Source organism: Dipteris shenzhenensis, chromosome 9, assembly GCF_047967505.1.
Source record: "Dipteris shenzhenensis isolate YYH24624 ecotype China chromosome 9, Dip_SZ_1.0, whole genome shotgun sequence".
In the NCBI taxonomy this organism is placed as follows: domain Eukaryota; kingdom Viridiplantae; phylum Streptophyta; class Polypodiopsida; order Gleicheniales; family Dipteridaceae; genus Dipteris; species Dipteris shenzhenensis.
The window spans coordinates 273135-295183 of NC_141604.1; the positions used below are offsets into that span (position 1 = coordinate 273135).

Here is a 22049-nt window from a genome sequence, read left to right on the forward strand (position 1 = left end):
ATCAGAAAACAACCTCCTAGCCATTGCATAAAAGATAGAATCCAATACACATCCAATCTCACAGAAAGTAAATGGCATCACACAGTATCCAAGTAAACCCATCCTGCAAAGAAACAATATGGCATGCATAACATCTATGCCATGCTGGCATATACCACAATGATAGTCACCAAACACAAGCATCAGTCTAGCCACTGGTATAAGCACCCATCACCATAACAACCCTAGCATAACATCATAAGTGAAAAATGGTGCATAATACCCGTGGCCACTGCATAAAAGATAGAATCCAATACACATCCAATCTCACAAAAAGTAAATGCCATAGCACAGTATCCAAGTAAACCCATCTTGCAAAGAAACAATATGGCATGCATAACATCTATGCCCTACTGGCATATACCACAGCAATAGTCACCAAACACAAGCATCAGTCCAACCACTAGTATAAGCATCCATCACCATAACAACCCTAGCATAACATCAGAAGTGTAAAATAGTGCATAATACCCATGGCCTAATTGATCCCAAAACATCAGTCATAATCAACTATCATCAGCATAGCCATGCAACTGATCACAATGTCCCATCACTAACACAATGTATCAATCCAGGCATAAACCATAGAACAACTGCAAGTCCATGTCATCAACTATCACCACAGCATCACTACATGTAGAACTGCATATCGATCGAGGTAGATCTAGTAACCACATAGCACCACCATGTGCTGCAGAAGAACTAGTCATGTGTCTGAATACCATCACCTGTTGCAAGGTATAAAAACCCAAAAAACCACAATGCATCCTAATACACCATATGAAAATTCCCCTAAACAAAATGATCATATAATGCCCAGCCAAATGATTTAGCAAGATGTAGAGAGAATGCTAGCACGTAGGAACATGCAATGCAGTCACAGTCAGTAGTGTCTAATGCAATGGAAAAGGTAAGTGCATATGCAAACACACAGAGGGTAGCCGATGCCGATAGAAAATCACTCCACTCAACTTACCACTCTCAGTTACATATGATCTAGGATACTCGAGGTCTCAGCCCACCCATTTACCATCACTCAAGCTAGCCGACTACAACACCCAAAACTTTACAATCCCGTGGCTCAGTGTCTCATTCAAGTGAGATGGGACCTAACAACATCATCTCCAAACTGGAATGACATATCAAAAATAAAGAAAAATGCATGTGAAAATAAAGTGAGTGCATAGGAAAATGTGACTGCCAAGTGATAGGTCTAACAAGGACCAGGCCTAGGCCCACCATGTCTCTCCAATCCAGAGATGTCCAAGCAACTACCATGTCAGTATAGTGCTCAAAGAAAATGTAGAAAAACGCATCCAGAAACACCCATGTAATCCTAGATGTCGGCATGATCAGAATGACGTCAAAGTAACTGGTGGTCCATCCATCCACTAATATAGTGTGTTGTTGTGAAGATAGCTACAAGAAAGACTCCTCCCTTTTTCCCACTCTCTTTTCATGGTATCAGATCTTGGTTCGAGGAGTGCAAGCAGTAAGGTAGAGTCCACAACATCCTAGTAAGAGGAGCTTTGCTTCTTTTCCATTTGGACTTTTGGGAGCATTCTCTATAGGTACATTGCTGTGAGTGCAAGGTGCGCTACATTTGATTGGGGCGGACTTTGACATAAAGCTTGGGGAGCATTACTTGGTCGAAACTCACTGCAAAAATTAGGGTCTTGGAGCCATTTTGGACCCCATTTTTGCATCGCAAGTTTGCAAGAGGCACTCGGAAGGAGTGGCCGTTTTTTCTTGTTTGTGTAAGAAATCGCTGTGTTGTGAGAAACCGACCCATAGTTTTAGGTCTATGCCTTTGAGGGAGATATATTGAGAAGCACAAAGCAATGGTGAATGCATGTCTATGTGTAAACATCACTTGGTGTGACTATGTGGTTATTGGTTTCAAGCATTGGGTGCAGACTTGTGTTTTTGACTGTTTGTGTGATGGAAGGTTGAGTTTGTAGAAATTGTGTTATTTGCCCTTGTGAGGTAGAATCTCTGTTTTTGAAATTATAGCTTGTTGGTTGTAGTTAATTGAGATGGCCTTTGATAGTCTCATCTAGATTGTGAGTGAGAAGCTAGACAAAAACAATTACCAGGCATGGAAGTTAAGAATTTCCAATTTCTTGATGTGTAAAGGCTATTGGGATTTCTTCACAGGAGATGAACAACCTTTTCTTCTTGATATTCCAACTGTAGCACAAGTGTAGGCTCTTAATACTTGGCATGAGACAACCAGAAAGGTTATATATTGGCTTTCTATGAGCATCTCTGATGCTATGATTGTGCACATTCAGGATGCACAAATGCCAAAAAATGCATGGGACACATTTTCCAAATGTATAGCACAAATATGCATACACGAAAGATGCAACTCAAATGAGTCTGCTTTCTATTTTATTCAGATATAGGTAGAGCCAAAGGAAGAGGAAAAGGTGCGGTTTGGAAATCAGAACCAGCAAGATAAGCAAAATTATGGAGTTGGAAGTGGTAGCTCTACACAACAACACAAAGGGTTGGTAGCCGCGGTATTTTGACACACAAAATGACGGGCCCGTCTATAATCATGGCTATGTTGGCTAAACTATGGGTGCGTCTATTAATGCATCTATTTTACGCATCTATTTGCCCATCTTAATTACGCGTCTATATGCCCATCTAAATTTTGCAGTTTAGATGCGTTGATAGACGCATTTTAAGACACGATACAGAGAGCATTTTTTTTATGATACTACAGTCATTGTCTTTTAAACATGGCAAATTCTATAATAAATTCTTTATATTGCACACATATAAGAGAAAGACATTGAAACTGACATGGATGCACAACAATTAACAACATACAATGGAACAATGGTTTGCTTTTGAATAGAATGAGACAATGTACAATATATTTGGTTAGTGCCATCTAAATATAAGTGATACATTGAAGCCTATGTTTTGATCTCATCCTCAATGAGATCCACCCTTGCCAAACTATCCACTTCAATATCTACATCTTGAATGTCACGATTGACAAATACATCCATCCCACTTGAACCATCATTGTGCTCATGAAAATCAACATAATCATTAGCGGGCTCATCCTCATGCTCATTAGTATCTCCTGTCTCAAGATCCACCTCTTCACCCATATTATTATCATCCTCATCTCCATTGCCGTGATCATCCTCCACTCGCTCCAAATTAGTAAATGTTCTATACATTGCTTTGGAACATGGCATAATGGGGATGACAAACCACCATATATTATTGTCCACTGCGGTTTGAAGATAACCTATAAAATTAAAAAAAACATGATCAATGATTTATATTTCCATAATTTGACATTGTCAAAAATAAGTAATGCTTTAAAATATGTGTTGAGTACCTGATCACATTGTTGCGGTAAAACTAAAGTTTCCTTCGTGCTTTGCCAAAACTTTGTGGAGTCAATAATTACAAATCCACTTGCATGGCATCTTATAGTTGCATTAGAGCCTCTTTCTACCACGTCCTTGAACCACTTCACATCCAAAACATACAGAAAGAAGCTTCAAAAGTCAAGCTTAATAATATCTTGGATTATGTCACAATAATCATCCATTTCTCCGTTGCATCCCTCAAAGCTAGCAATGATGCCACAATCCTGTGTGTTTCTCTTATCATCAATCCGTTGGCTCTGAAAATGCTTCCCCTCACACCATATAGCATTGAATACAATACAATACATCAAGACAAAAGCAATTGGATGAGAAATTGAATTTGTTGAACGATTTTATCTTATGCAAAATAATAATCAAGATAAGATACCTTCGATAGACATCCTCGACCATACTCTCATTCCTGATTTGTGATACGCATGTTCTCGTCTCTCTCTACTCTCTCCATTTTCTCATGTAGCCAATTGACAACCATATTCTTTAGAAGTGTTCTTAGATGATGGGGGTATGGCACATGAGGTCCACATTGTGTACGAAAGCTTTCCCTTTCTTTTTGTTTGCTTGCCTTTGCATGCTCATATCTTTCCACCCATTTCTTCATCACATCACTATTGAGCCAACAAAAGTGATTAAAGTTATTAATCATTTCACTATCCATCACTTTGCTCTGTCGTTTCCCCTAAGGCACAATAGAGGTCATCCTAGTATCTTCTTCATCTCTTCACATTCGTGGGAGAGATCTATCCACCTAGACAAGAAACTCAGAAATATGTACAAGTGACTCTTGTATCAACCAACCCTCAGCCATGCTACCTTCGGGTCTCACATTTTGCCTCACGAAGCCCTTTAAGGTCTTCATGAAGTGCTCAAGAAAGAACATCCACCATGCATGTACAATGCCACATAATGCTATCTCATCCACCAAATGCCCTATGAGATGTAGCTGTGTTGTGAGGATAGAGCGTGGAAATGTCTCCTCCACCAAACAAACCACTTCCACGGACATAACACGAGCATCCTCAAGCATGGTTGGATCGATTTCTTTCGAGCTCACATACCTGAAAAGGAAAGAAGCACCATCTTAGCATATCTGGAAAGCTTGTAAACCATGGATACACTTCACATGTAATGTTGTGGAAAATACCTCACAAGCTCACCAAGTTTGTAAATGCAATCCTTTACACCCTTACATGCAACATGAGAACTGCTAGTAGGTAGTATGAACTGAAAAAATGACAATAAGTTCATTAGTCTAGGACATAGTATAATTTAGGAAGGAAAAAGCCACCGTCAAAATTCATGTATACTTACTTGGAGCATCTTGTGCCAGTCATGAATACGTCTCCAAGCTGGAGTGTCTATAGCTAATCTCCACTTACCATCAATTGATCGATGGGAAGAATGCCATGACATGAGCTCTGCAGTGGATTTGCACTTGAACATATGTTGAATGCAAGGGACTATGGGAAAATGTCGTAGAACCTTACGAGCCACATCTAGAGTTTTGAGATCTGCTCTATATCTTGACTCACCACAAATAAGACACTCTTGAGCATCTATATGTGCTCCACGAAACAAGATGCAATCATTTACACATGCATGGATGCGTTTATAATTCAAACCTTCAAGAGAAGTCACATAATACCTCGCCATATCTCTCAATATTGGTAATCAGTTCTCTTTTGGAAGCATGGATGACAACAGCTTGCATGTGTAGACTATATATCAGAGAAAGGATGCACAATCTTGTTTTCACAGGACCGAAACTCACACGATTTAAAAGATATGAAAGCATACTTCAATAAGGCATTTAAACTTGTGTTGCTCCATCCATAGATTGTCTACAAGTTTAGTAATTCAAGGAAGGCATGCAAAACAGAGAAAGTGCATCCCTCAAATACCGATGTGCCCACAGCAAAAAAAATATGAGCCTTCTCCAAAGTATCATCACTGCCTTTGTGACCACATGGAAAAAGATCACGAACCATATCATCAAACACCTCCTCCTCCATGGCCTCATGAGGTAATGGTGGAGGGCTTGGGGAGGGCTTTCACCACCATCACTAAAATCCTCCTAAACCCGTGGCCTTGAAGATCCCGCATCATCTCTCCTACACTTAGCTTTGGCTTGACGTCTATATGGTAACATTTGCACATGTGGAGTTTGATCCTATGTGGAAAAAATGAAGCATAAATACCTTAAGCAAAATTACATGCATGCATACCCACATTAAAAAAAAGAGCATCAATTCCTTTTCAACTCTTACCAGATCTATAGCTAGATCCAACTTGCCGTACTTTGGAATGTGGTTCATGGTAATTCTCCTTGAGCGAGTCATGCACTTCCAACATCGATTACAACCACATTTTTTCCTTTGATCCAACCACGCTTGCAAATTGTGTATACAGAGTGATTCATCTTCATTGGATGAGTCATCACTTGTGTTGCCTATTGAAGAAGAGATTGAAAACATCCTAGACAAGAAATCCACAATTTAACCATCCATAGATCATATTTTTAACAAATCACAAAGAAGGCTTTTACATTCTCAATCTGACATGCATTTATGTGCACACCTAACATCGCGTCTATTTTACAGTTTACACATTTATAAGTGCATCTATTATGCAGTTAATGCGTCTATAAGCGCATTTATTGTTTAGTGTGACACATTTATATACATGTTTTTAGATGCACCATCGTTTAAAAAACCCTATGCAAGTCGTCTCTTCGCCACTTTTTTCCTTGCCTCTTTCAAGTGACTACGCCTTGTTTGTGTGTTGGAGGCCACCTACATCAAGCAAGCAATGCATCCACACAACCACCCTCTCTTCCCAAGCAAGGAACTCACCTTCCAAGTAAGATTTGTCTTTCTCCTCTTTGTCATTTGTTGAAAATTGTCTGCAAGTCCTTTTGTCCTTTGCTTTTGTCTTTGGTGGTAGGGTAGCTTTGCTTCTTTGTGAGTTGTGCCAATGTCTGGGTTTTATTCTAGCCTTATATTTTGTACCACAGCTATCAAGTTTTGTTGAAAAATTAACATGAGAACTGTCAGCGTCCAACCTTTTGATCGAGCACGTGTGCAAAAATGCGTCTATATGCACGTCTAAAAACACGGCTATTTAGTAGTGGTTATAGATGGGGTTTTTGCTGGAGCTATAGATGCGTTTTTAGATGGGCATTTAAATCAATTTTTAGATGGGTTTTTAGATAGGCTTTTAGATGGGCTTTTAGATGGGTTTTTAGATGGGTTTTTAAATGGGGTTTTAGACGGGCATATAGATAGGTTTAGGATAACTTACATAGTACATTGTGCATTGTGCATCAAGGATATTAAAGTGGTGCATCATGCTTATAGAATGTGGTGGGTTCTACAAAAAATGGAGCATAATCTCATTATTTTTGCGGTAGTTTTGGGGGCCTTGCTCATACTGGCAGTCCTTTCTTGTCTGGCCTTGTGGCTCGCGACATTTTGTCACTCCTACACTGAGGAGAGCTCATCTGTGTATGCGTGTCACCATGGCATGCATGGGGAGCGTGCAAAGAAAGCAAGGCTGCATCCTTAGCTGCATCCGTCTTTGTATATATAAACTTTTGTACCCTACAACTATAATATTATACTGGCATTACTATTAGTGGTAGCCTAAAACATATATACCAGCATGTAAAATAGTTACACCTCACGCAATTTTGAAAGCTCAAACATTGGAAATATTTTTTGAGATGACTTTCTCTCCATATAATTGATCTATGTAAATCTTTTTTTAGATGGACTTTGTAAATCTTTTTTGAAAATCTTTTTTAAATCTTTGCATATCCCCTCCCCCTATGCATATCCCATATCCCTTATGCGTGATGCATATCCCATATCCTTGTTGAGGCGACATGCAAGAGAGGAGGTAGCGCGGTTAGAGAGGAGAGATAGGGGAAAAGGCATGCCTCGCACCGCTCATAAAAAGGAGTGGACACAGGCAATGAAGGTTACAAAGGAAGACAAAAGCAAGCAACACATAGAGGCACGACGGATCTAGATGGAGCAGTATGGCTCCTCTCACTTCAGATCAAGCGGTCTTGCATCATGGCAGGCCGAATTTGTAAGTTTCGATCTTAACGTACCAAGTGATTATTTGCTTTTAATATGATATACTTTCTTTCTTCTAAACCTGTATGTGAGTTTTGTCATCTTGCAACTTGATATCATGCATAGGTAACCCACTACTACAGAGACTCAGTATCACCATTGCCATAATCGACGAGATACATGGCAGCATTTTTTGGATCAAGGGATGATCACTAAGGAGCAATTCCTCAGCTATGAGATCAATGCCCATATAGCAGGTATCTATATCACTACAATTAAAACTCGTTAATGTAAATATGGATTCATTTCAAATGCATTTATACATTCATTGTTTTTTAGCAGGCACAAGGTAACGAGAAGCCTGCAGTGATTCATCTAGTGAGGGTGCTGGAGGCAATGATGATGAGCATGGTGGCTCCTCTGAGAACGATGAGTAGTACTATAATTGTTTCTCGAAGTAGCCACATAATAAGCACTGCAACCAATTCTTCTTTCGGCATGCAACTTCTTGTACAATGTTTTATCTATCACATATTTTAAATGTTTAATGTTTCAATGTCTCGATGTTTTGAACTTGGACTGTTGCAACGTTCTAATTTGTGTTTGCCATCTATTTGCATGTTCAATGTTTCAATGTTTTACCGATTTAATTTGTGATGATCATATGGTGGCTCTCTTGTGAAATTTTTTAATAAAAAAAAGGCACAACATGCTGTGTGTTTGCGATAGTCCATTCCATACAGTATGAATGGATTACTACAAAAACACAGCATGATGTGATTTTATTTTTATTTTTCTTTAACCGCATTTAAAATCCCGTCTATCAGTGCATCTATTAACGCATCTATAATACAATCGTGATGTGCGAATAGATGCAAGTCTTTTGACATGCTAATAGATGAGATTTTAAACGTGCTCATCATTTTTTGTTATAGATAAAAAATCGTGGCTATTTGCATGCTTATAGGCACTTTCCCTTGTTGTGCTAGAGGCAAGGGGAGCCAGAGAGGCCATGGTAGAGTGCAAAGAAACAATAATGCAAGTAGCAGTATTGAATGCTAGCATTGTGGAAAGCCAGGCCATATGAAGAAGGGATGTCATAAAAGGTAGTATGATCTGAAAAATGGGAAGTCACAACAAGGTCACTATGTGTCATCAAGTAATAATAGAAATGAGCAATTGTTTGTTAAGCAGCATATGTTCAATTTAGTTATGAGAGGAGAAGCTACTTGTTCAAATGATGTCTAGTACATTCATTCAGGAGCCTCTAACAACATGACTAGCCATGCTGATTGTGTAAAGAAGTAGGGAGAGAGGGGGGAGACTCTACTGCAACTTTCTTCACAACTCACAAAAGAGAGAGGACATAGGATTGGAGGTTGAATCCTATCTTCACTTAGCACACAACAACAACACAACGAAAGATGGGTATACACTATACTTGTAACCCTAGAATACACAGTCCATATGTGAACCCAATCCAAACATACGTGGCTATCTAACTACACCACAAGTATACCTAACAAAAGACGGTGACATAAATGATAGTCACAGAGGATATACATCAGGGGTGGAGCTTGATATCTCAACACTCCCCCTCAAGCTCAAATCCATCTTGAGTACACCAAGCAAGCTCCTAAATCTGTGAAGCTTCTTTGTACCCAAGGCCTTTGTGAAGATGTTAACCACCTGCTCCTCGATGCTGACATATATAGTCAACCTCTCCAGCTAGAACCTTCTCTCTCACAAAGTGATAATGCACCTCAATATGCTTTCTTCTAGCATGATAAATTGGGTTATTAGCAAGCATAATGCTGCTAATGTTGTCACAATAGATGACAACTGTACCATGTATTGATTGGCCCAAATAAGCAAGTAGCTTTTGTAACCAAGCTACCTCACATGCAGCCATAGTTGCACTCCTGTATGTGGCCTCTGTGCTCGATAAGGCAACTGTCGGCTGCTTCTTGTTGCTCCAACTACTGGTAGCACTCCCAAGGGAAATATAAATCCGCTTACAGATCTCCTATTAGAGATACTACTAGCCCAGTCAGCATCCATGTACCCATCTACCTATATCAAACACCCAGCCTCATAAAAAAGTACATAAAAAAAGTACATACTGTAAAGTGGACTTCACATAATATCTCAATTTGCGCCTAGTCGCATCCAATTGTGGCATCCTCGATGCCTGCACAAACTGACTCACCAACCCCATAGCATAGCTCAAATCTGGTCTGGTGATAGTCATGTATGTGAAGATAGTGGGAGAGAAGGAAGGAGTCTCACTTGCGGCTTTCTCACATACACAATGGGGGAATACACACAAAGGTGGAGGCTAAAAACAGTTTTCCTCTTCTTAGTTGTGAAAGCCAAAAGAACTCTAGTATAAAGAAATAGAAGAACCCTATATGTGAGTCTCAAACCAAACTCAGCTAACTAAGGTGGCATACTAACTGAGCCACGAACTAGAGTACATAAGGATAGCTGTCATCCAGCTATTATTCATGGGCGGTGTACCAACCACATCTACAGCTAATAAGTCGGTGACATTAATGCACAACGGTCATCCTGGCATATCACGAGTGGAGCTCGATATCTCAACACTCCCCCTCGAGCTCAATCCCAATTCCTGCACACCAAGCAGGTCTCTAAACTTGCGCAGCTTCTCTATGCCCAATGCTTTCGTGAATATGTTAGCTACCTGATCCTCTATGTTGACATAAACTAGATCAATAAGACCTAGTAAAACCTTCTCCTGCACATAGTGATAATGCACCTCAATGTGCTTTGTTCTAGCATGATAGACTGGGTTATTTGCCAAGTGTATACTGCTCATGTTGTCACAATAAATGACAACTGGCCCATCTGTAGACTGAAGCATATCATAAAGTAGCTTACACAACCAAGCTACCTCACATGCAGCCATTGCTGCACCCCTGTACTCAGCCTCTCTGCTCGACAAGGCAATTGTAGGCTGTTTCTTGCTGCTCCAAGTGACTGCAGCACTCCCAAAAGAGAACACATATCCACTGGTAGATCGTCTATCAGAAATACTACCAGCCCAATCAGCATCAGTGTATCCATGCAACTGTATGTGAACCCTAGTCTCATAAAATAGTCCATACTGCAATGTGGACTTCACATACCTGAGTATGCATCTAGCCGCATCCAAATGCGGTTTCCTTGGAGCCTGCATAAACTGACTTACCAATCCAACAGCATAGCTCAAATCTGGCCTGGTAATAGTCATGTAAATCAAACTTCCTACTATGCATCTGTACATAGTAGGGTCTTCCAGAAGCTCACCTGCATCTGCACTCAGCTTCACATTCTGCTCCAAAGGAACTGAAATAGGCTTACAGTCTATCATCCCATATTTGGATAGCATGTCCAATCCATATTGCCTCTGCAAGAGCCGTATCCCACTTGTTGATCTAATCACCTCAATGCCCAAGAAATAACGCAGCTCTCCCAAATCCTTCATCTCAAACTTTTGCTTCAATAGCATTTTCACATGAAGGATATCTTCATCACTATCACCTGTGATGATCAAATCATCAACATAAATGACAAGCAGCATAATACCTTTCTCTGTTTTTCTCACATAAAGTGAGAAATCTGCCTTGGAAATCTGAAAGCCAATAGTGACAAGATACTGTCCTATCTTGTCAGACCATGCTCTAGGTGCTTGCTTTAAGCCATATAAGGCTTTCTTCAACTGCAAACAAACTCAGGATGAACAGCATGAACATAACCTGGTGGCTACTCCATAAAGACCTCTTCTTGCAAATCACCATGCAAGAAGGCATTCTTTACATCCATCTGATGTAAAGACCATCCCTTTGATGCAGCCATAGCAATGACTGCTCTTATGGTTGCCATCCTTGCCACCGGACTGAATGTTTCTTCATAATCAATGCCATATGTCTGTGCATACCCCTTGACAACTAATCTTGCCTTGTATCTATTCACAGAACCATCTGCATTGTGCTTCACCTTATAAACCCACTTACAGCCAATTGCATTCTTGTCTTTAGGCAAAGGCACCAATTCCCATGTAGCATTTGCTTCCAAGGCATCCATTTCTTCATCCATGGCTTTCTCCCATTTTTCTTTTCCCATGGCTTGCTCAAAAGAAGTGGGTTCTAGTTCCTGTATCACTTTGACCATATAGGCATAGTGAATGGCTGTAAATCCATCATATTTCAGCCTATCCACAGGATACCTAGCTCTGGTAGACCTGCGCAAAATAGGCTCACTTCCAGGTGCTCTCAAAACATCCTTAAAGCAAGTTGGCTCTAGTTCTTCTAGGATTTTGACCATATATGCATAATGATGGGCTAAAAAACCATCATATCTCAACCTATCAACAGGATACTTCACACGTGTGGATTTGCATGTTCTTGCATCACCTCCAGGAGTCTTAACCACATTCCTGTTTTTTCTTACACCTAGCATAACAACTGAAGGAATCCCAAGTTCCTCATCAAGGCTCATTTCTGATCCACTTGACTCTCCATCAACATGAGAGTGACCACATGAGGCATCAAAGATAGGTGGAGGGTCCACCTTCTCTTTCCCTTTACGTGATACTTGTGCACCACTATCTGGATTGCCATGAGAAAAGCCATTAGATCTCATTCTCTCTATCCATGCATTGGATCCATTGTTTGAGGACTCACCAGGTCCACTCAAACCTTGGGATTGCTGCTCTACATTTGCAACAGCATTTCCATTTCCTGTATCTACATCTTCTGTCACTTTTGTTGGACCATACCAACAACTCATTACATCAAAAACCACATCTCTACTCACTTGCATCCTATGAGTGGAAGGGTTATAGCAATGGTACCCTTTTTGCTGCAAAGAATACCCAATGAAGATGCATTTTTCTGCCTTTGGATCCAGCTTAGTTCTCCTCTCATCAGGAACATGAACATAAGCAATGCAACCAAATATTTTCAAGTGTGAAATATTTGTTTTTCTGCCTGTATACTTTTCCTCAAGCATCATGCCATGGACAACTGCAGTGGGGGTTCTATTCATAATATACACAGTAGTTGCTACTGCTTCAGCCCAAAAATAATCAGGCATCTTCTTTTCATTTAGCATAGCCCTTGCGACTTCTACAATGTGCTTGTTCTTTCTTTCTACAACCCCATTCTGCGGAGGGGTAGATCTTCATGAGTATTTTCTTTGAATTCCCTGCTCTTTTATATAATCACTGAATTCTTCTGAAAAATACTCTCCCCTTCCGTCAGATCTCAGCACTTTTATCTGCATGTCCTTTTCCTTCTCAACCATGGCCTTAAAAGCTTTGAAGTGGCTAAACACTTCACTTTTATGCTTCATAAAATACACCCATACCTTCCTTGTGTGATCATCAATGAAGTTCATGTAATAATGACATCCACCAAGAGACGTAGCTTTGGTTGTCCACACATCTGAGTGGATCACCTCCAAAGCCTTGTTGCTTACTTCAACATTGCGTGGAAATGCATGTCTAGCTTGCTTGCCCACTTGGCATGCTTCACATACCTTTTGCATTCCATCCACTCTGAATTTTGGCAAACCTGCAACAATACTCTATGTTTGCATAGATTTTAGCCTTTGTATATTCACGTGGCCAATGCGCTTGTGCCATATTTCAATATCTATAATGACCCCTCTTCCATGCGCAAACATAGCAACCTGCACCTCTGGGATATCATCATCCAAGGTAAACATTCTACCATTTCTTTTGCCTTTTGCAACCAAGCGGCACTGATTTTTCAAATCCTCAACAAAGCACCCCTCAGGATTAAATCTTACCTACAAACCCTACTCTTCCATTTGGCCAACTGAGACCAAGTTCTTGGTGATGTTTGGAACATGAAGTACATCTGACAAGTACTTTGTTCTTCCATTCTACATAGCCAGTGGCACCTTACCAACCTGTGCAATTAGATGAGCACTATCATCGCCTGTTTCAACATAACCTGGCTTTTCCAGGTTTCTGACATCACTGAACCACTCACCATGACTGGTCATGTGGTTAGAAGCACCTGAGTCAACAAACCATACATTTTTACAATCTGCAGCATTTTTTGTCATGGAGTTAACCATGTGCTGCATCACAAAAAGATGCTCATTGCTGTCATCACCATGCCCATTGGATGATGCATAGTTGCTTTGCTGCAACTTTCCATTTATGATGTCATTTTGCTTTTTATAGCAGGTCTTCTCTTTATGTTTAGGCTTCCCACAATAATAGCACTATGTGTTGCTATCTACCTGCTGGTTCCTTTGCCATGAACCATGTCCTCTTTGGCTCCCCCTGCCTCTAGAGTTACCATGTCCTCCTCCATAGGACTAGTTTTCCTGTTGTTGCTCTTGGTTCTGATTTTGTGAATGACCACCAAAACGGCCTCTTCCTCTACCTCTGCCTTTATCTTGATTTGAGTAGAGTGCAGACTCTTGAGAACTTTCTACGGCTGAACCACCTTTCCTTTGCTCTTCACTCAACAAGAGAGCAACAAGTTCCTAAAAGTCAGGAAAAGTCTCACAGACTCCAATGGATGTCCTAAATTGTGCATATTCTCTCCCAAGACCACCATTCAAGGTCACATACACTAAGTCCTCATCATCAACAGGTGCTCCAATTGAGCCAAGTGAATCTACAAGGCCTTTAACCTTCATGGATTACTCATTTATATTTAGCTTATTCCTTTGCACATTATGCAACTCCTGTTTAAGCTGCATCTTCCGCACAGTGGTATTGGTGCTATACATCTTCACTAATGTATCCTGTGCCTCCTTTGGTGTCTCTGCATCCTATATATGCACAATCATGGAGTTTGAAACATTGACAGACAACCAGTAGATGACCTTCCTTGCCTTTGCATGCCACTCTTTGAATGTCTTCAAATCTACAGCAGTAGGAGCAGCACCCAAAATTGGTTCCTGCTCATCACCATTGATAAATGGCCATACTCCCTTTCCCATAAGGAAGTTTGTGATCCTGAACTTCCATGCTTGGAAGTTGTCCTTCTCAAGCTTCTCACTTACAATAGTTAACAGATTCTCAAACATTTTACAAAGTCAAAAACTGTGACTACAAGAGAAAAGAACAAAGTTCTACCTCACAAGGGCGAACAGCAACAATTCTGTAACACCAAAAATTCTGCCTCACAAGGGCGGTGGCAAGCAACCATGAGTCACACCAAGTGACAAAAAAGCATAAACAATGCAACCCAAAACTGACTTGCATTTCTCAGAATCTCTGCAATGGGGCACACAACAACCTTTCTATTGCAACTTCACTCAATGGCGAAAAATTGGCATACACAATTAAAAACGGCCACTTTTCCTGAGTGTCTGTTGAAACTTTGCAATGCCAAAACGAATGCCGAAACGGTCTCGAAATGGAAATTTTCGCGACAATTACTCCTTTGCAACTTAATTTTTCTAGGTAATGCTCTCATGCTCCACAACGAAGGGCGCCTCAATCTAAGGTTGTGCAATTTGCACTCACGACTGTGTACTTGCACCAGTATGCTCCCAAAAGCTCAAAAGAAATAAGACGTTGATCCTCTTACCAGGGTTTCGCGATCTTCGCTTGCCTTTGCTTGCTGCCTAAGCTCCTCACCACGAACCAAGCTCTGATACCATGTAAAGAGTTAGGGAGAGAGGTAGGAGACTTGACTGAACCCAAAACATAGAACTTCCTGATGTCAATACCGATATGGACATGTAACCGGGATCGTCACAACCACCCCCACAACCATCCACCTCCACCTACTCCATCACCACACACACAAGCAACAACACTACCACACAATGTTGCTTCCACATCACAGCCTACTACAACCACACAATCACCTCCCCCACCACTCATCCTCACTGCACAAGCCGCCCATGATGCACCACTAAAACCATCCACAAAACCACCACCACATCCATCCACATCACTTCCACCAGAATTGGGATTAGGGCTGATGGCAACCTTCTTAGATGATGACCGTTTTCCAACAGAGCTCCCATACAACGACTTGCATCTGGAGATCGACCCGCCACCCGTTGTTAAGGTTTCCCTCTTAACGTGTCATGGGGAACTTGGCATGAGTTTCTGAAGAGCTCATCCTTCACATGAACCTTCGTTTGAAAGCTAGTAAACCTTCCAACTGACAAGAGTGTCAATCTTGCTCCCGGTCTCACTCATTCATGCATCCAAACAAGAGAAGAAGAAGAGGAGAGAGAGGAGAATCGATGCGTGAGCGTGGTGAAGGGTGAATACATAATCGTGAATGCAAGAAGGGAAGGAGAACAACAACAATGACAACACAAACAAGAGTGGGAGGCAATGTAAGGGAAGCTTGTTGCTCTTTTCATTCCACAAGTGAATCCCCTCAAAATGGCCAAAAGTTGGCCTTTATACATAGGCTTTTTAGGGTTCAGCCCTAACCCTAATTACATTTAGCCCTCTTTTTAGAGACTAAAGTCCTTTTCATTACATAGTTCCGAGGCAATTGCCTTTATGGTTGCTCCCTATTTTATTCCTAGTGTTGGGAACAACTTATTGGCTCTTCTAATATACAACATATGTCGGAGTAATGTTAACCTTTGTTAACAAACAAAGAGTAATGTTAACATTTGTTAACATACCCCCCTTCCTGAGGTAGATTCCAGTACTCGGAATCCTTTAGCTTCCTTGCAAAAGATGTTCTCGCCGCACCCAACTGACTAGGTTGAAGCGAGACAAAAGCTGATGCTCTTTGTTGCAAAAGGCATAATAGAGCTTCCCAAAATTGGTATCGTGCATGTCTTCAAAAATTGCGATGTGGTACGCATGCGGATTCCTGACCTTGTAATATAGCCGTATTAATTGCTTGAGATTTGGTCCTTTATTGAGGTCAAAAATGAGCTCGGATTACACCTTCTGCCAATGCTCCTCATGCGACCTAGGGCATTCTTTTAATAATAGAAGAATGAGTTGTAGATAATCAATCGTGGCAATAAAGGTTGGATCTAGTATGTCTTGGTACCGCTGGATCTACCCTTCGATTTTCGTATAGAATCCGAGGGTAGTAGCTACTTCCCAATGGAGAAGTTGTGGAAAATTGTATAAATATGTTGGATCCTGCCGCAATTGTTCGAATACTTGCCACGAGTACCTTCTCCTATAGGGCATATATTGAGGATCTACCCTTATGGAGAGGGGTGCATGAATGTACTGTAGCCAAAAAGATTTTTTTCGGAGGTACTTGATCCTCCACTCTGGTTGGATGCCGAAGTTATTAAGAGTTGGCCGCATGTCATCTGTCAGTGGTCCTGCTCCTCTTGTGTGCCCTGGATGCTACCTTCGGAATTCGTGGAAGTGAGAATTTCGCCCAAGCACCATGAGCAATGTGCTCATTGGTGTGTCTACTTCTTCGGCTGGCACCCTTCGTCCTTCCCAAAGTTTGATCTCTTGATCATGCTTGATGTGTCGATCAGGATCTTGCGTGGCAGATGGTTCCTGTGTGAAGAAGAATAGTGGCGGTGGATCGATCTCCATATGGAAATCATTATAAGGAAGTTTTGTCGAAAAGCGATCATCATCTGAATATGTTGCCATCAGCCCTAGCCCTAACCCCTGGGTGGTGGTGGTGGTTGTGATGATGGTTTGAGAGGTGCACTGTGAGCGGCTTGTGAAGTGATTATGAGTGGTGGGGGAGGTGATTGCGGGGTTGTGGTGGGCTGTGATGTGGAAGCGACGTTGTGGGGTGGTGTTGTCGCTTGTGTGTGTGGTGATGGAGTGGTGGAGGTGGATGGTTGCGGAGGTGGCTGAGATGGTTTCGGTCCCATGTCCATTCCGGTGTTGACATATGGGAGTTCTATATCCTGGTGTGCCGGAGGTGGGTTCATCGGCAAAATCGAGGGGATAGGCGACAAAATTGTCATAAAAAAGCATGATGTTATCAGTGGCATCGAGATGCCTTTGGAAAATATTGATTATTCTATAAAAAAGAATAAGGATGCCCTTTGGGGGATATAGAAGGGCTCCTTGGTTTGTAAGAAATTTATAAGTTTGTCGGACTAGAGGCCGAGCCGTATCTTCTAACCAACATATCCCAGCGATGATTTCATCGTGATTTATGGGATACGTGGTTAGGTCGACGGGTATGCTAAGCTCTATAATATTATCTTTCTCCAAGTCATGGCTTTCAAGTAGCATGATGCACCATGACTTGAGATTAAGCAAAATGGGTTGAAGGCTCAATTGATAGATATCATAGGGGTTTTCTAAGGTGAGTTCCCCTTGAAGAAAGAGCATTGCCAACACCAGATGGACATGAAATGGGAATTTGTGGATGAGTGTGATGAGGTGGTGTGGCGGAAGTGTGTCATCTAGTGGAATGTCTAGTGGGAGGACCTTTAAGTGCAGTGCTTGTTCAAGGTAAAGATCTATTAACACATTCAAAAGTAAAAAGCAAAGACCAAAAAGTAAGAGGTGCTCACATGCTATATCATATTATACATAGTTTGAGAGGAAGTGTGCCACACACCTCTTTCCATACATCACGCATGGGTTTTCATTCATTATTTTATTAAATTATTTTTTTGACACTTTCTCATTTTTAAAATTCCTTTATTTGATTTTCTTTGAAAGGGGGAATAAAGTTCCTATTTTCTAATGAAATATGTGCTTATTGTACCAAAGTAGAATAATGCTATACGAGAAGCTAACCAAGCGTCTCTTTCTTTATGCATGTTCCCAATGGTGATCGACTGTGAGAAAATCATTCAGAATGACCTTGGTAGATACAAAATCAATGGGCAATAATAGCCACCTGCATGTCCTTGTAGTCCATCTCGTTATTTCTTATTGCCATGTTATTAAAGAGATACTAGTAGTGCATGACCAAATCCAACCATAACATGTTTATATACCTTGAATCAGTTAGTAAGACTAAGACTCCTAGATTGTTTCATTAGAATGCAATTTCTACATTTTCATAGTGTAAATTGTATAGTTTGAACTTCTTTCATTGTCCAAATGTTCAAGAAAAACCTAAAGTTTGACACCCATAAATCCTAATGATAGAGAGTGGATGATGGCAATGAATATAGCTCCTAATCTATAGATATGGATAACTCTATGCATACAAGCTATACATGTATAATGGAGAAATTGTCATCATCATTCAATATGCAATAAAAAATGAAGATAACATACTTGCACGGATGTGGTGTTGGATGTGACCATAAGACTTGTTGGCATACAAGCATAAACATGCTTTTTGTCTTCCATTTCTTTATACCTTGATAGCCATCGAGGCTTTGGGAGTTTCCCAAAAGGTGTCAAGAAATCCCTCGGGGGGGTCACTATGTACAAACCCTCTATATCACGTGCGTTCAAGGCCTATATTTAAAATCCCTTATCTGTAAAATTTTTCATTAATAAAATGTGCCCCTTTTCTATACAAATCTGTAAATTTTTTCAAAAACTATTTAAAATAGTCCCTTATGTATATTTATTTCTGTAAATTTTAGAAATAAAAAATATCCTTTTGTTGAACTCACGTGATAGAGTTACATATAATGAGTGACCACCCCGAGAGAAATCCAAGAGTTCAAAGAAACAATCTTGGATACACATCATCATTGTAAAATTCTGTGTATTGGTTCTAATCTCTACATCTTTTTAAAAATATTAAGAATTAATAAATGAGCATTATATTCCAAATCGATAATTATATGTAAAACGAACTATGCTCTTATGACTACCATCATGGCTACAGAAGAGCTAGTGTACTTCGAAGACGCAGTAGACAAGCCAGAATGGCAAACTGCTATGAATGAAGAAATGGATGCTTTGTATAAAAATAACACTTGGGAATTATGCGACCTTCCACCAGGAAAGAAGGCCATAGCCAACAAATGGGTATACAAAGTGAAGTACAATCCAGATGGCAGTATTCAGAGATACAAAGCCAGATTAGTTGCAAAAGGATTTGCACAACAATATGGTCAAGATTATGATGAGACTTATGCTCCAGTAGCAAAGATGGATTCCATACGGTTCTTGATATCACTAGCGACACTCAGTAAATGGAATGTGTATCAGCTCGATGTCAAGAATGCATTTCTCAATGGTTATCTAGACGAGGAAGTCTACATGCAACAACCAGCCGGTTATGTTGAACCAGGAAAAGCGAACAAGGTTTGCCATCTCAAGAAAGATGATAGCTTTTAGAAAAATGATATTCAACAAATACATGATTAATGACCTAATCCATGAACTCATGAGTTGTCTTTGATAACAAAGAAGTAATATCATTGTGGTATGTAAGATGTTATGAGCTAGATTACAATCATATGAATGTATTGTCATCATTTGATTTTGCATCCACCATCATCTATTACTTTTGATTCTCTAGTGGTCGCCCATCGTCAAACACATGAAGTAAAAAAGAGATTGGGAGTTAGGTTCTCATTATTTTATTTAAGTAAAACAAATTGCTTAAAAGTAATTACTTAAAAATTGACTTATAAATAATTGACAAATAAAAAGCCATTTATCTTTCATAGAAACCCAAAATAAAAAATTGTATAAATTTAAGAAATGTTGAAATTAAGATGTGTGGGGAGAGGTGGCACACTTCCTCTCCGGTTCTATATAATATGAGAGAGCGTCCCCCTCTCTCATCAATTTTTATGTTTTCTATTTATTTTGTGCTTTACTTTTAGCTCTATTCTTAGCTCTTCTACACTAGCTTTTTGCCATATTTACTTATTTCAGATGTAGAAAGGTTATCTTTGATGCAATTGGCTCATATGCTAGATAATTCTGGTAATGAAAGAGTAATCAAATAGGTAGTTGCAAGACAATGGGAAAAGCATCAAGGAGAAGCAAAAAATTTAAAGCTAGCTTAGATTGTGCATCCATAGTTTTAAACATAGTGACTAGTAGAGCTAGTCCACAAATGATCAAGATCATCATCAATAACATCAAAGAAATATGATGAGCAACTTTGAAACTCCAAATTTGGGACATGTCATATAATTCTTATGTTAATCTTTGAATCAATACCGGTCCTCAGGCTTAAGCATCAAATCAAAAGAAATTATAGATCCTCGTAGCTTAAAATACTATAATTCATGGTGCTAGTCTTGCCCTGCCGGCTCAATGTAATATATTATAAAGGTTTGTATATATTCTAGTGAAGGGCATCGATGACATTACCATTGATGGTGGCCATGTAGAGAGGCCAACATTGATTCATTGGTCCACAAACCTACATCAATTTGGATTTTCCAAAAGGAGTATATGAGGTCAGCTAGGCTATGCTCAAAAGAATGAATGTTGCACCACCCTTAAACCCATCTCTCAACAACTATCCTTTATGCTTTGAAAAAGATCTCTATGAAAGAAAAACCAAACCATCACTCTCCTTTGCATTCTCCTTTGGAAACATGTGTACCATATATTTGTACCTGAGTCAACAAAAGGGATGCCCCGCCAATGGCTCCATGGAACAATGGCTTGTTTTGTTGCCACATTGTTGAAAGCCTGTAATTTGTGGACCTTTGATCTAGTTTGATGCAAGAGAAAGACTCATATTAGTTTATGGCAACAATTGGAAAATTGGTTGGCAAAATTCATCATTAGCCTCCTCCTAAAGGGTGCAAGTGCACAATTCATGCACCAACTCCTTGTTTACTATGAAAATGACATTCTTTAGCCTTACACACATGCATAGATCGACAGAGTGATCACTTGTTGTGTGGCCAATATGTCTCACTAGTACTCTTCATGTTGTCCATAGTTAAGAGGCATTCGAAATCTTCCACAAAGCTTGCAAATATTTGGGATTCTGTAACGAAAGGTGGAAAAGTTTGATGATGTAAAATGTGATGTTTGCAAGATGAATTGGAGAATAGTTCAAAGGTTTGAGCTCGGCAAGTCAAGAACAAACGACTGCAAATCATGGCACTCCAAAGAAGGTGTAGTAGATGTAGCTAAGTGACAAAGAAAATTGTAGGCATCATTTTACTCCACAAATAAAATTAGTGATTGGTCAAGCAGATGCTTTAGTCACCTTGATGGGTGGTGTGAGAATCATGTCCGACTTCAAGCTCTTTGGCTACAAAATGTAATACAAAAGAACACAAAGCACTAATGAGGATTGATTGTTTCACTAATCTTCTTCCAAGGATAGTATGAGAGGAAAGAAAACCATCCTCACTTTTCATCAACCGGGTCTACATTGTAGGCCCAAACATAGCATCGATGTCAAAAAACAAAAAGATTTCAAAGAAAAGACTCGATCCATTAGTCAGAAATATTAAGCAAGCAGGGCATTCTTCAACAATATAGACAAGAAATGAACAATTCAACATGTTCCTACAAGATCGCATGTTTTGGACAAAAATGCATTGAGGGTTTTGATTTTTGTTTATACTATTATGCTACTGTTTCAAGTAATGAAATGGATGCAGCTAGTCTGAAGGACTTCTAGAAAATCAATGAAATCATAGACATTTC

General features: G+C 40.0%; 3 pseudogenes; all 3 read right to left on the bottom strand.

Moving 5' to 3' along the window:
* Nucleotides 1-2969: 2969 nt before the first annotated feature.
* Nucleotides 2970-22049, bottom strand: part of LOC147898035 (uncharacterized) — a 66957-nt pseudogene continuing 47877 nt past the window's right edge.
* Nucleotides 4749-5932, bottom strand: LOC147898036 (uncharacterized; annotated as a pseudogene).
* LOC147898037 (uncharacterized) lies at nt 13892-14611 on the bottom strand (annotated as a pseudogene).